Source organism: Silene latifolia, chromosome 11 (genome assembly GCF_048544455.1).
Source record: "Silene latifolia isolate original U9 population chromosome 11, ASM4854445v1, whole genome shotgun sequence".
In the NCBI taxonomy this organism is placed as follows: domain Eukaryota; kingdom Viridiplantae; phylum Streptophyta; class Magnoliopsida; order Caryophyllales; family Caryophyllaceae; genus Silene; species Silene latifolia.
In genome coordinates, this window is record NC_133536.1 from 74427484 (window position 1) to 74445049 (window position 17566).

Below are 17566 nucleotides of genomic sequence, written 5' to 3' on the forward strand. Positions count from 1 at the left end.
TAGTGCTGTTGCGGAGTTGAAAGTGTTATAAATTATTATGTGAAGCATTTCCTCCCGTTTCAAGCATTTCGGGACCAGTTTCTATCCCTTATATTTGCATTTTATATCGTCACTCCCATATTACTTGTGTCCATCTCATTCTGTAGGCAGGGAACCCCCTCCCTACCTCCGAGGAAGAGAAAAAGTGAAGAAGAGCTGGGATAGTTCTCTGCCGGTAGGCCGATAACCGGCTAGCCGACAGGGAACCCTCCTCTCATGCCTTAGAAGAAAAATGGAGATTTTGGGCCAAAAGAATAATAGGCGCGCTGCTGGCAGAGGTACCGGCACCCGGTGGCATGGTAGGGAGTCCAAGAAGAATAAGAAAAGAAGAAGGAGTGTCTATAGCCGGTAGGCCGGCAGCTGGCAAGCCGACAGGGTCACCAATCCAATACTTAGCCAAATTTTGAAGGCAGAAGAAGTCAAAATACAAAAGGGCTCGCTGCCGGCAGCCGGCACAGAGCAGCAAAACGCATTTCAGCACATACCCCTCATTTGTGACCTAATTTCATGGAAGCCTATATATATACCCTCTCATAACTCACTTGTACACACAACCCTAGACTACTAATTATTTCCCAATTTATGTTAAGCATTCCATAATCAAGCACTAATCTTTCCTTAATCAAATTTAATTACTTAGCAATTTAGTGTAGATCTAGTTTAGTTCAATTGTTTACCTTTGTTATTTGGGTTTGTAAGTGAAGATTTTGAAGAAATTCTTCCATTATTAATCCAAAGGTTTCATCTTTCTTAAGTGTTGGTATAATTTTTTTCCTTGTTCATTTTAGTTTTCAATTGTTTACATTTTTATTTCATCTTTAATTTTTGTTTTAATCCATTTAATGTTTATTGTAATGATGATGTTTCTCTCTTCAATTGTTTACATGTTTCTTGTTAAGATGAGTGAGTAGTCCTCCCTAGTGTTTAGGGGGATCTCAAGTAAGGGTTAGATGTTGTCAATGGGTTGTTAACATTTATATTTTGGGTGATTTAATGGTATTTATTAACATACATAGAAGGTGTTTGATGAAATGTGTGAGTGAAAGTTTACATCTTTTATCAATATACGCTTGGTATTTCCTTGAATGAGAGTTCTTAGGGATGTTTATAGTGTGTTTGTGATGAGTTGATAATTAAAGTGAAAATTTCGTGTTCAATTTTAGGAGAGGCTAAGAAATTAGTCCCTTAGTCCTATAACTTGTTAACACCGTTTCTAGTCTACCTTGCTTGGGTGAACCCGATCACCCTAGTTTTCCATCAGTGTTTTACGTTTCATTCTTTAATTAATCTTACTCTCTTTTAATTGTAGTTATAGTTAAGTTAATCACATCTACATCTAATTTATTAGACTAGAATAAGATTTTCAACCAACCAAGTACAAATCCCCGCCATTCTTGTGTTCGACCCCGATGACTACTTGTTTTTACAAAAAATTGATTGAAATAATTGGAATAATAGCATGATCGTAATTGTGCAGCCCGACATGTAAAGGTTTACAAGAGAATGGAAAAATATAGGAAGAAAATGCACAAGAATCCACGCAACTTACCTGCTATGTTGTCGTATCTGTTGGCTTTAATTCGTAGTCGCCTTTAATGATCTTTGTTAGGGGTGATGCTCCCTCTGTCAAAGCTGTTACTGATTCCCTGCACACCTTTGCTAGCATGTTTGGGTTGAAGGCTAACCCTGAAAAGACAAATATCTACATGGGAGGGATAAGGGATGATGTTAAACAGACCATTCTGAGGAATACTGGGTTTATTGAAGGAGTTTTCCCTTTCAGATATTTGGGAGTCCCCATAAATGAAGGAAGATTGAATAAGACCATGTTTGCTGATTTATAAAATAAGATTCAGAAAGCTATGAGTTACTGGGCTACTCACATGCTCTCTTATGCAGGAAGAATAACTTTGATAAACACTGTCATTTTTTGCCTGGAGCAGTACTGGTGTGCTACTTTATTGATTCCTAAAGGAGTTATAAAGCTTATCACCAAATTTTGCAGACAATTCCTTTGGCAATCTGAAGAAGGAACTAGGAAGCTCATAATGAAGAATTGGACATCCTGTTGTTATCCACATAATGAGGGAGGGTTCAATATAAAAGAGATTTTGGCTTGGAACAAAAGTATCTTATGCAAATGGATTTGGGCAATCGATAGTTCATCCAGCAGTACATGGACCCAATGGAATATGGTCTACGACATCAAAGCTCACAATTTCTGGGATATGCAGATTAAACCTCATCATTCAGAGAGCTGGAGGAGTTTCCTGTATGTGAGGAATGAACTGGTATCTAAGGCGGGAGGAGTTGAGATGGCTAGATCCCTTCTGAACAGATGTGTTAAGGCAGGTAAGTTACAATTATGCATGCTGTATGATAACTTCAGAGAAAAAGAGGTACAGCTACCATGGACAAAGGGAGTTTGTCTTAGAGTTGTCCTTCCAAAGCATAGTTTTATCATGGTTTTAGCTATGTAGAGGAAGCTGGCTACAATTGATAGCTTGAGTAAGAAGGGCTTTTGCCTGGTGAATCGTTGCATCCTCTGTAAGGCTCACTGTGAAACACATAGACACTTATTTTCCGGTGCCACTTTGCTGCTGCTGTTTGAAATAATGTATTGGCTTGGTTGGAACTTTAACATAGAACTGAGGACCTGAGTAAGGAACTACGTTGGCTGGCTGGTCGAAGGGTAAGGAAGCATTGGAAATCACCTTGGTTTGCTAGTTGTTTGGGAGCCACTGTCTATTGCATATGGGAGGAGAGAAATGCACGTATTTTCAAAGAAGTTGAACGCACGATTGAATATGTTACTAAACGAATTCAATTCTTTGTAAGTACTAGGTTATTATTTGTAACTCACCCGTCTTATGAGGATGAGATAGCTAGAATTCTTAGTTGAGTAGTCTAATTATTGGATATATCTTTGTAAGATCCGGCCTCTTTATTCCCTCAATGGATGAATAATACGGCTTGCCATTCTTGCAAAAAAAAAAAAAAAAAAAAAACTAAGACCAAAGCCTATCTAACATTACTTTAGATTGCTTCCTCATATACATCCTCACTGATACAATGTACCTAATGCTATCTATTAGAGTCTTGGCAGTATGCTCATGGCCCTGAAAGATTCGTCCATTACGTTCCATCCAAATCCTATAGATGGCAGCAACAAGAGTAGCCCTATACCAGGCAGTAGTCAAACCAGTTTTACTCCCATGATCGTAGCTCCATTTCATCCCCTCCTCCAAACCTGAAACCTACGCAGACAGCTCCTGCCAATGTTGCAAACCAGACCAAATTGCCTGAGAGAAAGAGCATCTAAAAAATAAATGCTGATGAGTTTCAGTTTCTGCTTGCACAAACAACACCTATTTGTCAGCTGAAAACCCCTTTTCTGTAAGTTATCCACAGTTGCTAGTTTCCCTTGAGTTGCAAGGATTGCAATAAGTCTGTGACTAGGAACAATGCTCGAAGGGAACAACACTAAATGTCAGTAATCTTGGTCAGGAGTCTGCAAAAGATAAATCATAAATGATGTTGGTCTGAAGTTTACCCCCTGTAACCCAGGAATCCAAATTTTTTTTTGGCAATCTGAATTGATCCAGCTTGATTAATCAGGAAATCCTAGCTGCTAAAATGCCCTTCATACTGGCAGAAAATAATCTTTGGAAGAAATAGTCCAGATGTTATCATTCTTCAAAACATAATACTGATGCCATCTTGCCCAAAGACCAACAGGAGTAGAGGACAACTTCCAAATCCAGTGTAGCAGTAAGGCTATATTCCAGGTATGCACATCCTTAATATTAAACCCACCTTTCTTCAAAGGAGCACAAATATGAGTCCAAATTTTGAACTGAAGCTTTCTCTCCCATCCTGGACTCCCCGAAAAAAGTTTCGGCTTAGCATAGTAATTTTGTGAAGAACATCTTGAGGAAGTAAGACACTAGAGCACTAGTAATTTTCAATTCCAAAGATAACTGAATTGATTAAATAAACTTTCCCAGCATAAGTGAGAAATTTGGCTAACCAATGTTGCATTTTCTTTTAAATTTTGATTATTAGATTATCAAACATACTAACTGAATATCTGGTTGTTCCAAGAAGAAGTCTCAGGTATTTGAATGGGAACACTCCAACTGTGAATCCTGTTTCAGCTAAGATTGCAGTTCTAATATCCTGAGAAACACCACAAAAGAATATACTAGTCTTCTCCATATTAGCATTTAACCTAGATAGCAAGGCAAAATCAGCTGAGGCTTGTTGAACAACTCTCATTGAAGGTACATCACCTCTACCAAACACCATCAAGTCATCAACAAAGATGAAATGGGTTAAATTGAACTTGCAACACTTGGGATGGAAAGACACTACGGGCTTCTAACATAAAAGTCTCAGGGATCTGGACAAGAACTCTATGCTAAGAACATAAAGATAAGGTGAGAGGGGATCCCCTTGTCTTATACCACTCTTACCATGAAAGAACCCAGACAACCTTCCATTAAGTTTCAGAGAAAACCAGGTCCCAACAATACACCTAAGGATCCATTTAATGAACTTCTCAGGGAAACCAAACTCTTGTAACATACCAGCTACAAAGTTCCATTGCAAGGAGTCAAAGGCTTTTCTAATGTCTACCTTAATCAGGCATCTGGGAGAAATAAACTTTTTATTATACCCTTTAACCAAAGCTTGAGACAACAATATATTTTCATGGATGCTCCTACATTTAATAAAGGCAACCTGCTCCTCCCCAACTATACCATGAAGCACTCGTTGCAGCCTATTAGTTCAAATCTTACTAACAGTTTTATAGAAAACTGTACAACAAGAAATTGGTCTAAAATCCATTACAATACTTGGAGTTTCTTTTTTAGGAATAAGAGAAATAACAGTTGAGTTAGCCTGCTTTGCCATTTTACCCTTCTTGAAAAAGCTTTGAATTGCTTTACAAAAATCATTTGCAATGATACTCCAAGCTGATTTAAAGAACCCAGCAGAGAACTCATCAATTCCTGGGCTGCTATTTGAGTCCATACTGAAAACAGCTTCTCTAATTTCTGCAGTAGAGATAGGTTGAATAAGACAAGTTTTTTCCTCATCAGTAACTATAGAGCCAGTAGGAACATTATCAAACCCAGCAGTAGTAATTGCAGACCCTAACAAATCCTGATAATAATCCTGAAAGACTAAACCAACCTTGTCTATACCATGTTGATCAACACCATTTTTATCTTTGATGGCCCCAATAACCTGCTGATGATGCCTTTCAGAGATTTTGGCAAAGAAATACTTAGTTCCACTGTCAGATAGCTGAACCTGTCTAATCTTAGCTCTTTGTTTCAAGATATTAAGTTTAGCATTTTTAAATTTAATATACTCCTACATCCAAGTCTTCTCTTCCTGAATTAAGACTGAAGAAAACGGATCAAGCTGTAATTGCTTTTGACAATGATCCAGGTGAGGTTTGGCTTCCTTCACCCTTGATGATATTTTACTAAACTCCTGACCATGTAGTTTAGAAAGGGCATGTTTAACAGATTTCAACTTCTAAAAAACACAGAACATATGACTCCCAGTTTTAGAGGTATGCCAAGCAGATTTCACAGTAGAAAGGTAGTCAGGATGCTCAATCCAACTATTTAAGAAACTAAACCTTTTCAAGGCTCTTCTATCCTCAAAAATGGTAAGTAGCATTGGTGAGTGATCATAGACATCTGCTTCTTGGAAGGTTGCATGAGAAGGAAAGAAGAAAGACAACCAAGCAGGATTAGCAAGAACCTTATCCAGCTTAGACCACACTCTAGCATCAGGCTCTTGCTTATTAGTCCAAGTCATATCACACCCTAAACTAGCCAGATCATCTAGCTGACAGTCTGAAATACAAGAATTAAAAGCCAACATATCATGTAAAAGAGGGGGATTAGGGCTAAGCTTCTTCTCAGGGCTCCTGATACCGTCGTTTTAGTATCAAAAATAAATACCTAATACTACTAACAGAAGTCAGCGGTAAGTAGGATCGATCTCCACAGGGAGGCTATAGTATCTATCCGTTAAACTCGTCTATATAGTAACAAATGGGGGTTTTTGAATTGTTTTCTAAACTACTGAAGGTTCAAGGCAAGAGAAATAAAGGCAAGAGCAATAGAGACAAGAAAAACCAGATATGTGATCAGATAAGGAGAAGTATGTCAGGATTTCGGTTCACCATGGCAGTTCACTAACTTGGTCATAAATAGTCTAGACAATCTACTGTGAGAAGGGCAAGGGAAAGGTCCTTCCGGTCCGCTATCCACCCTAGATTACAACTAACTTAACTTCCGTCCTCATTAGGGTAGTCTACTGTTCATAGCAGGTCTGTTCATTCCAATCTTCCGATCTAGGAACGAATTTAACCAGATTAAAGTGGTTTAGAAGCATGCACTCGACTAAACATATTACAGTTATATTGCTATGGGCAAAGTTCTCACAATTAATTGTCTAGTCTATTCACAATATCGTCACATTACTACCATGGCTCCCCTAATCCTAACATAGAGAGATTTAGCTACTCATGCTATCATAATTAATAACAACAACGATGAATGTGCTAACAAGAGACATGATAAATAGATTAAGGAGATGAATTGTATACTAGCAATGATAACAATAAAATAGAGATTAAAAGACAACAAAGAAGAACAATAATTAAATGCAAGCAAAGAATTAGATTAAGGGAGAAAGAATGATTACAAAAGAGCGAATCCGACGTAACGAACAAAGTAGCAGCAGTAATTAGAAGGGAAACAGAGATTAAGAGTAAAGTATGAGTAGTAAAGCGTAATTATGACCTAATCCCGACTTCCTTTATATAAGGAAGTCATTATTAACATAAAAGAAACCTAACACGGACTAAGAAACCCGTGTATAATAGCTAGCCACTCGATTGAGGCTTTTTATTCCTCTCGATCGAGTGGTTCTTCAGAAATTCCTTTCGATCGAGTGGTTCTTCAGAAATTCCTTTCGATCGAGCAAAAGCAGCTCTCGATCGAACACTTCCAAATTACCCCTATTCGATTTAGCACAGAAACTACTCGATCGAACATCTTCATCTGCCAGACTACTCGATGGAGCATCTTCCACTGAAAACAGCTTGAAACGCGTTTGGTTAGTCTTCCAAGGACTCCTTCACGCTTCCCGAGGTACGACATTCTGCTCCAAAATCTCCATCTCCTCAAAATGCATGCTAAGGAGGACGATTAAGGCACGATTCCACTACTTTAAGGTCCATTTCTGCAATTAAGACAAAACAAACCAAAGTAGCCAATTCGGGGCATTTTGCAATATAAAGCGATGATAAAGACATAGAAATGCATGCAATAAGAGGCTAAAAGGACTATATAAATTGCACGTATCAAATCTCCCCAAACCGAACCTTTACTCGTCCTCGAGTAAACTAAATGCAACTAATGGAACGGATATGAAAACTCAGAGCTAGCTATAACTTGTCCACTCAAACCATTTTAATGCAATCAAAACTAACAGTTATAGCTACAACAGTCAAACGCAAACGAGTTGTCGGGTGTCTATAAATAAGCTGACCTGTCGACCTGGCAAGACCTTTAAAAATCGGACTCTCACGGGTCACTCTTCTCTCATGAAGCAAAGGGTGAGTATAAATGTGTAAGAGAAGAAAAGAAATAAGTCACTCACCTAAACTACAACCCACATAAACATGCATGCAACAAAAATGATAGACGATTCTAGTTACCATACATACATTTCAACCAAACAGTGTCCGTCACAGCCGAGGGCTTACAATAGATATGGGAAAGTGAGGTTATAGGTGAGAAAAGGCAAAACAGTTATGGGATATATGGAGGTAAAGCGTCAAGCTAGCACCTAAACAAGACCATATAAGAACATCCAATTCTCAGCTGATTATAGGATCAAAACACAAGTGCCCTTCTTCGGCACAAAACTCACTAACCAATACACAATCTCCTCAAAAAGATATAAATAAAAACGGAGGAGTAAGACCGTCACAAACTTCCCTTTTTTAATACGGTCTATTCTTTTTCTTCTTTTTCCAACTTTTTTTTTTCTTTTCTTTCTTTTTTGATTCTCACGTTTTTTTTTTCATTTCTCTTTTTTTGTTTCTTGCTTTTCTGATTTTCTGCCACAGTTCTTTCTTTTTCTACCAACTCCGTATGAATAAGAACAAACCAACTCGCAGCAATAAGAATTGTACCACAAAACGTACACTAAACTAGTTTGACTGGCAGGCTTAATTTGGGTGTAGTTAATGGGTCAAAAGGCAAAGTTTGGTTAATGTGGAGCAAAATGGGTGAAAATGGAAGAAAGGGGAAAATTGCAAGCACCTCCCTTCATGTTATAAGCCCTAGTCACTCGATCGAGTGATTTGAAACCACTCGATCGAGGACTTCTTCATTCATTCTACTTTATCGAGTAAAATGCCTCTCGATCGAGAACTCCTCTTTTTTGACAATTCGATCGAGGTCTTTAACCTGCTCGATCGAACACTTTTCCTGGGAATTCTTCTCAATCGGGTACAAAAAGTACTCGATCGAGTTGCTTTCTCTTGGCATGCATCTCAATGCAATAAATCTTCTCCAAACCTGCATTAAAACACATAGAAATGCTTCCTGCAAATACCAAATTTAAAAATACGCAGTCTATATTCGGTCTTATGCTAAAACTAACTACGCTATTGTCTAACAGTCTAAACGCAATTTAAAATGTCTAACGGAAATTCAAATTACAAAGAATTACAACGGGGCATTCCCCGCTTATCTTCAAAAACACTGTAGCAGCCCAAAAGAGGGCTTCTGACTGGAGGAGGTCCCTTTAGCATCGCGGACCATCCTCTTGGATCGCCATGAGCTTGAACTTGAACTGATAGAAGAAGAATATTTCGCGTCCACATACGCCTTCACTTTCTTCTGTCCTTTGGCATCCTTACTGGCAGTGGCATCATCATTTGCAGCGTTCCTAACACTTAACTTTACTTTCACTGTACCTCGACCGACAGAATCTCCAGTATCCACTCTATGTGTACCTGCAGCATGGAAAACAACAGAATGGTCCTCCTTTTTGCTCTCAGTCTGAGGTGGAGGTGTCAGAATAGCAGCACAGTGTTCAATATCGTCAGCTGGAGAGTCTATGACCTGGTCTATAGAGGGTAGGGCATTGCAAGGTTGAACTTGCATAGGGGCCCTACGAGCTTTGGACTGATAAAATGTCAGCTCCTCGTCACCTACCTGCAAAGTAAGGGTCTTCCCCCCGACATCAATTACCGCGCGAGCAGTAAATAGGAATAGTCGTCCTAAAATAATAGGAGTATAAGAGTCTTCGGGTATGTCTAAGACCACAAAATCAACGGGAATAAAGAATCTCTCGATCTTCACAGGTATGTCCTCTAAGACACCTAGTGGCCGTGATATCGTATGGCCAGCCATTTGAACGGTCATGTTGGTACAATTAAATTTGGTCAAACCAAGTCTCTTAGCGAGAGACAATGGTAAGACACTTACGCTAGCTCCTAAGTCACATAGCGCGTTTTCAATTCAGTGGGTTCCTATATGACATGGAATCGAAAAGCTACCCGGGTCAGATTGTTTGGGCGGTGTCTTATTCTGAACTAAGGCGGACCCTATTTCAGTCAAAGCTACCGTCTCGTGACCAGTAATATGCCTCTTACGCGTTAATATTTCTTTCATAAATTTTATGTAAGAGGGTACCTGGGTAAGCAGTTCGGCGAATGGAACATTGACGTGAAAATATCTGCAAATTTTCTGAACTGTTGTTCGGCCTTCTTGTTCTGGAATCGCCTCGGAAAAGGAATTGTGATAAGAATTTATAACCCATTATTTCTTTCTGCCAACGTTTCAACACAAGCATCATCTTTCTTACTCGATCGACCTCTTTTGCCCTTCGATCGAGTACTTTCACCAGCCATTTCCTTCGATCGAGCATAATCACCCACTCGATCGAAGTCCTCATTTTCAGCATCACTCGATCGAGTAATATTTTCACTCGATCGAACAGTTTCCTCAGCAAAATCCTTCGATCGAGGACTTTCCTCCACTCGATCGAAATTGTCAATATCAACATTACTTGATCGACCAACAACTTTACTCGATCGAGTACTTTTTCCAGCATTTTCTCTCGATCGACCACCAGAAATGAGTCAATCGAGGACTTTCCTCGGGTTTAGCATTGTTTCGTCCAATGGAGACTGTTCACGGCCTGCAACAGTATTCTCCGGGTCTGATATGTTCTCATCAGTTGACATTTTGGGTCCTTCATAGGAAAGACCGCTTCACAAATTAATCAGGTTTACCGTCTCATGTTGGTTCTTGTCAGGTTGAGATGGTAAATGACCCGGTTTATTGATTGGTGGCAAGTTGAGCTATTTGAGATTCGAGTGACTTAATCGCTGAATCTTTTTGTTGTTCACTCCTTTGTAATTGGACAGTCAACGATTGTATCATTGACTTCAACTCAGTCTTCTCACTTACACCACTAGAAGAAGCTCCTTGATTCGGTGGTAGAAAGGATGGAGGCTTTGGAAAGCCTTGTTGAGCTTTATGAGGAGGAACATATGGTTGTTCCTGCTGTGGTGGAGGTGTAGGATTTAACACATTCTAACTAGTCCATCTCAGATTAGGATCGACTCCACTCTGATTGTTATAGGAACCTCCTTGCCTATATTGCTGAAAGGCGAGAACTTGCTCCTTCTCAGTTAGACAGTCAATAGCATTGTGACCGTCATTACTACCGCACCTTTCACATGAAACATTTTCTTGTCTAGTCAACAAGTGAACCGTCTGTTGATCACCAGCATTCTGCAACTCCAACTTATCAAAACGGGCATTCATGGCTTCAAGCTGAGCCACAACTGCATTATCAACAGAATTAACTGTCCGAATACCATCTCTCGGGTTCCCATACTCAGTACAATGGGTAGCCATCTCCTCTATGATTACTCATCCCTTGTCATCATCATTATTCTTCTGAAATCGCCCATTTGATGAGGCGTCCAAAATAGCACGGTGGTCGTCATACAACCCATTATAGAACTGGTTGCATAAGAACCACTGATCGAAACCATGATGAGGAAGAGACCACACCAACTTCTTGAACCGGCACCAAGCTTCATAAAAGTTCTCATCTGGTGCTTGCTTGAAACTTGTAATTTTTCCCCTCAGCTGATTAGTTTGTTGTGGAGGAATATACCTTTTATAGAAGGCAAGGGCCAGGGTCTCCCAGTTGGTGATCCCAGCTGCGGTTCTGTCAAGATCGATGAGCCATTCACGAGCTCCATCTGTCAGAGATAAAGGAAATAGAACCTCCTTAATCTTGTCCTGAGTCACTCCCTTAGTAGCGGGAATGGTAGAGCAATAATCTGTGAAAACCTCCATATGTTTCCGTGGGTCCTCACCAGCTACACCTCGATACAGATTTCTTTCGACCAGATTGATATAAGTTGGCCGAATATCGTATGTATTGCCATCTTCAGTCCCGAGATTGAAACCTTTATGGATTGAAGCAGCTTTAGGCTCCGAATGACTTGCAATATTAGGCATTTTCACAGGATTGGCGGCAGAAATAGAATTGTCTTCTTCAAAAGACGGGTCTTATGCAAATAAGAAATGTTCTAGCTCGGGTTCAAAAGTAGTCAAGGCTTCCTTTTGAATCTTTCTTTGCAGTCTTTGTCTATAACGGAAAGTCCGCTCTGGTTCAGGATCAGCTGTAACTAACTCTGACCTGTTAGACCTGGGCATAAACAAGACTAAAGAAAATAAATAAGAACTGTCTCAAGGAATTAAAAATTCCCTGAGACTGAGAGACAAACGAATAGAAACAGACAAATAGGCTTATTGCCTCCCCGACAACGGCGCCAAAATTTGATACCGTCGTTTTAGTATCAAAAATAAATACCTAATACTACTAACAAAAGTCAGCGGTAAGTAGGATCGATCTCCACAGGGAGGCTAAATTATCTATCTGTTAAACTCGTCTATCTAGTAACAAATGGGGGTGTTTGAATTGTTTTCTAAACTACTGAAGGTTCAAGGCAAGAGAAATAAAAGCAAGAGCAATAGAGACAAGAAAAAGCAGATATGTGATCAGATAAGGAGAAGTATGTCAGGATTTCGGTTCACCATGGCAGTTCACTAACTTAGTCATAAATAGTGTAGACAATCTACTGTGAGAAGGGCAAGGGAAAGGTCCTTCCGGTCCGCTATCCACTCTAGATTACAACTAACTTAACTTCCGTCCTCATTAGGGTAGTCTACTGTTCATAGCAGGACTGTTCATTCCAATCTTCCGATCTAGGAACGAATTTAACCAGATTAAAGTGGTTTAGAAGCGTGCACTCGACTAAACATATTACAATTATATTGCTATGGGCACAATTCTCACAATTAATTGTCTAGTCTATTCACAACATCGTCAAACACCCCCATTTATTCAGGAGCCTTCAGCTAGACATTCCCAAATAAATAGAACTGTTACCATCTCGGTTTCCCGAGGTAGTGAATAACAAAGTCCAACTCACCAAAGTACTTTAAATAAAACTTTAATGATTACATGTTTATTACAACTCGACCAACTAAAACTTAATATAAAATAATTACAACTCGCAGCGGAAATAAATAAAGTGATATAATTGTTCTATGTGATCTAGACTTCAACTATGGTCCAATGTCGAGCTCTCATCCCAATGCTCCCGAGTCAGCTAATCATTAGTACCTGTCAAATCTGCTCCCCATAAAACGGTTCACCGCAGGTGTTCACGAATACACAGTCAACCGCGAGGTTGAGTAGGAATAAATACTAACAACAAAAGCAAACGATAACAATCGAATTTCCTTTTTACATTGCACAACCCCCTGACAACGTGCTCCTTCCTTTTACTTAGCACACCTCCCTTAACAACATGCTCACTTTACTTTGGTACCCCTCCCTTAACAACGTACCGCCAACATGTAATAGTACCCCTCCCTCACAACGTACATGTTACCATCACCCCAGTGTACAAACTCCCTCAAGAACGTACAACTGACTGTCGCACAGCTTTTCACAATAACCACATTCACAATCAATGATAACAATTCAAATGACCTCATCAATATTATCAACAACAAATCAATATAACTCACCCTTCCAACAATTACGGTATTATCAACCAACATATACAATATAAATCTCCGTTCCAACAGTTACGATTATATCAACCAACACAACTCAATATAATTAATTTCACATCAACATAATCCATTTATTATATCAAACATTATCGAGTAAAAGTTGGGTAGGATTTATCCCTACCTGGCAAGCGATTCCAATTAAGCAGCTTAAGCAATCCAAATAATTAAAGCAATCCGATTATAATTCTTCACAACCGTCACCTAATCAAAATATCATAATTTAAATTAATTAATTTATTTATTTATTCCGTTTAGTATATAAATTATTCAAACCAATTTATTTATCATAATTATTACGGTATTAAAACCCGCTTACAAAATAAACCCGAGTCACCCGAATATCCAAATTAAAACACGATTACAAACAACCCAACCACACCTATTACACAGTTTTAAGCCGTGTTCAAACCACCCCATAAACACCCCTCCACAACGACACCACAAGCCACCACGACCACCACCCTACCTCGACACCCCCAGCCTGCAACCCCACGCATCTAACTCACCGCCAACCACTAGCTAAACCACCACCAACAAACCCACAAACCCACGCCCTAACACACGACACCAACAACACCCCCCCTTCAACCCGTCTCCCAAAACAGGCTGACCCCGACAACCACACCCAACCTTACCACCTCCAGCCACCACCATTGTTACCTTTGACCCACGGTGGTTCCGGTGGTAGTACCCAATCCCCGGTACAGTCACAAACACTGCCACAAAGCCTGTCTTAATATAGCCGCGACAAACTCCTCTGTTCTCCCCTGTTTTCCGCCACCACCGACACAAACCGCCACCTGCCACCATACCAACACCACCAACATGACCGACCACCTTCCCCCGTCACAACCCCTCAATACCCAGGTCAAGACGAGGTCGATTAGGGGTTCAATTACCCATTCCAATCCCCCACGACCAAACCCGCATAACCCTAAACCCGCCACCTTTAACCGCCCAAAACACCACCCTATCACGGTCAACGACGGTCACTGAAGGTCAGGTCAAAGTCTCAGCAGTCCAAGGTTGCTCTAGGTCCAAAACAAGAGTCTTATGGTCGCTCCTAAGGTGTTACACGGTGGCTATTTTAACCATGGTTTACAAGCTATAAAATTAATTAATTTTAAGACGGTTTTTTACCTTTTATCGTTTAATTGCTCTTCCGTCTCCAAAAAGCTCCTTATTCTTCTTTGTGAATTGTGAATTATATTTCAGATTTATCATGGTATTTATAGTGTAAGATTATAGAGAATACGAGGTCAATTAGGAAACTATTATAACTTACCGTATTCCTATTAGTATAGGAATTACCATTATTATAATCACTTGGGGAGCTGGGTTCGGATGCTGTTGCCTTGCTCAAGCGGACCCAGAAATTCTCGGTATCTCAGGATGCAGGGGCTCGGGTGGCCGCTTACATTTTTACTAGACTTAGCTTTGCTAATGCTAAGGGTGTGGGAGCCCAGATTGTCTCTCGGCTCCCCACCAATTTCATGTAAACTTTTATTTTTGTTTTAATGAAAGTTGCGCGCATCCTTCCATAATAATAATAATAATAATAATAATAATAATAATAATAATAATAATAATAATAATAATTATAAAATTATTATTATTATTATTATTATTATTATTATAATTATTATTATTATTATTATTATTATTATTATTATTATTATTATTATTATTATTATTATTATTATTATTATTATTATTATTATTATTATTATTATTATTATTATTATTATTACATATGTTAATCCTACCATAAATAGGATTTCCTTAAACTATCTTTACTAATTTATTATTGCCATAACTTTATTATTATTATTAATATTAATATAATTATTATTAATTTTATATATTATTATTTCCATATTATATTATTATTAATTCCCGATATAAATCCCGATTACACTCATACCAATTTAATAAGTTTTGGCCCAATAAACAATAGCACACGGCCCATATTATATTAGCTAAAACCAATTCCCGACTTATACACTTAATTTATTATTTAATTAACGTCTTACTTGTATTTATTATTAGAAATGTCATTAATTAATTATTAAATTACATAAATTATTCACATAAATTATTATCAAACTACAGGGTATTACAGTCTTCCCCCCTTAAAATGAACTTCGTCCCGAAGTTCGCCCATAACTACTACAATAACATCTATAAGCATCCATACAACTAAGCACCATCCAACTTTTGAAAACACAATCATCCATTTAAAATTATCAACTATACCAATCTTATCACAAGGTATCACAACAATAACTTAAAACATTCGTAGTATTACATTCCTTCCCCCTAAAAATAAACATCGTCCTCGAAGTTCGGAATAACAACAATAGGAACCACTAAATCATTGTTGTAATGTCACAAAATAAAGAACACACTGTAACACAAGTCAACTATTATTTCAAACACAACTCCAAGTAATGATTAAATGAATAACAAAATTTTGAATTTTCTTCCAAATAGCAAACCACATCATATAGGATATTCGAACTAATCTTTACTTAAACTTAAACTTCTTACTTTAGCTATCGACGAATACATTGCCAGACTAATAATAATCTCTAACCAAATACGCATAATTGTTTAGATAATCTTTTCTTAATAATGATATCTAACTTAAACATGGATGCAACTAATATAAATATTTAGGCTTAGGGCAACACGTTCCGCATATCACTAGACATGTTATTCTACTTCACATAATTGACAACATCATAGTATCAAAGTGCAAAAGACAAGAAACAAAACTTACATATTTTTCCAAAGCTAAGAAAACATGTTGTTACTTCTAAAAATCATAAATAAATAATAACTTAAATATTCCTTGAGAACTTATAATTATCCTATAGGTGTGACCTCAATGGATCAACTGATCACCAGCGTCAAACGACAGTAATGTCAAACTCTAGTCAGCCAATTGTTATCGATAAATGTTGATCAGTTGACTATATAATAAATCATCCCTTATGTATTCTTATCATGAGATTTAAATATGTGATCACACTATTGTTGAGGACACATACTCCAACAATCTCCCACTTGTCCGAGACAAGTGTGCGTCACCAATTCTCTTGTCCTATTACTATCTCCTACTCAATGCAAGATGTCTCGCAGGTCGTACTTGCATGCGATCATATCTAGAGTGGTTTCCTTGATCTGGAGAGTAACTGTTTGACCGAAATTATCTGCCGTAGATACCTTGCGAGCGTGGCCACGCATTTTCAGTTCACTACTCCTCGAGTGGCCCTGAGATTTAGATAACCCTGACAAGGGGGTCGACAATTCCTATCGCACTGATCCCTTTGTTCAGCCACAGTTCATGATGACCTAAAAGATGCCCATTTGCACTCCATTTTCGGAAGTGGTAGAGCAAAAATCAAAGCCAATCAGAAACTATGCCAACTTGGGCAAACAGTCTCTAGTCAAAGAATTGACTAAAAAAGAATACTATAGTAGCTCTCGCCACGACGAGGCTATATAAAAATTACCAGAACACTATAAGCGGTCACTGCCCGACAGAGTGTCTCATACAGTCTGCCTATGTGATCGACTAGTCATCTCTTATAACCCTATGGCACTTGAACTTGCCATCAATCGACTCACACTCTAGTCACTAGGACACATCACCTCATATAAGTGACTAGGGATCAATACTATGTTAATCCAGTTCACTTTAATAGGGTTTAACGTTGTCCTTACAACCTATTTGGATATAACAAAGTAATAAAAAGAGTTTTAAAATAAAACTCAAATGATAAATGCGATTATCACATATGAACAATCAATACAATATTATTGCTTCATATCTCATAATCTCAAGATTATAAAATCCATGTTACTTCATGGTGGTTTCATCAAACCTGTAATAAAAACTTGGTTAAAGATTATACAATATAACCATCACCCCAACTTCATAAATTGCAATTTCCTTCTTTCGATGTAATCTCTTAATTACATGAATTTTCTAAGTACATGTCTAGACTTGAGCTCTTTTACTTGAAAGATGCTCCCACTCTTATCATGTAACTTGTGATAAGATCCATGGTTTAAAGGATTTACTTCTACTTCCTTTATAATTCATCTTATCCTTATCACAAAGTACTCAGACTCTATTTGTAGAATTCACAATGACTGACTTTTCAAGGTTCTTTTCACTATTTGCACCTCTGACAATTGACTACAAGATCAGCCTAAGAAACTTGAGCTTTTGTGACCCTTAACACAAAACTCCATGTTTCCCTAAAAGATAAGTACGAATCCTTATTTCTTCTCAAGAACTC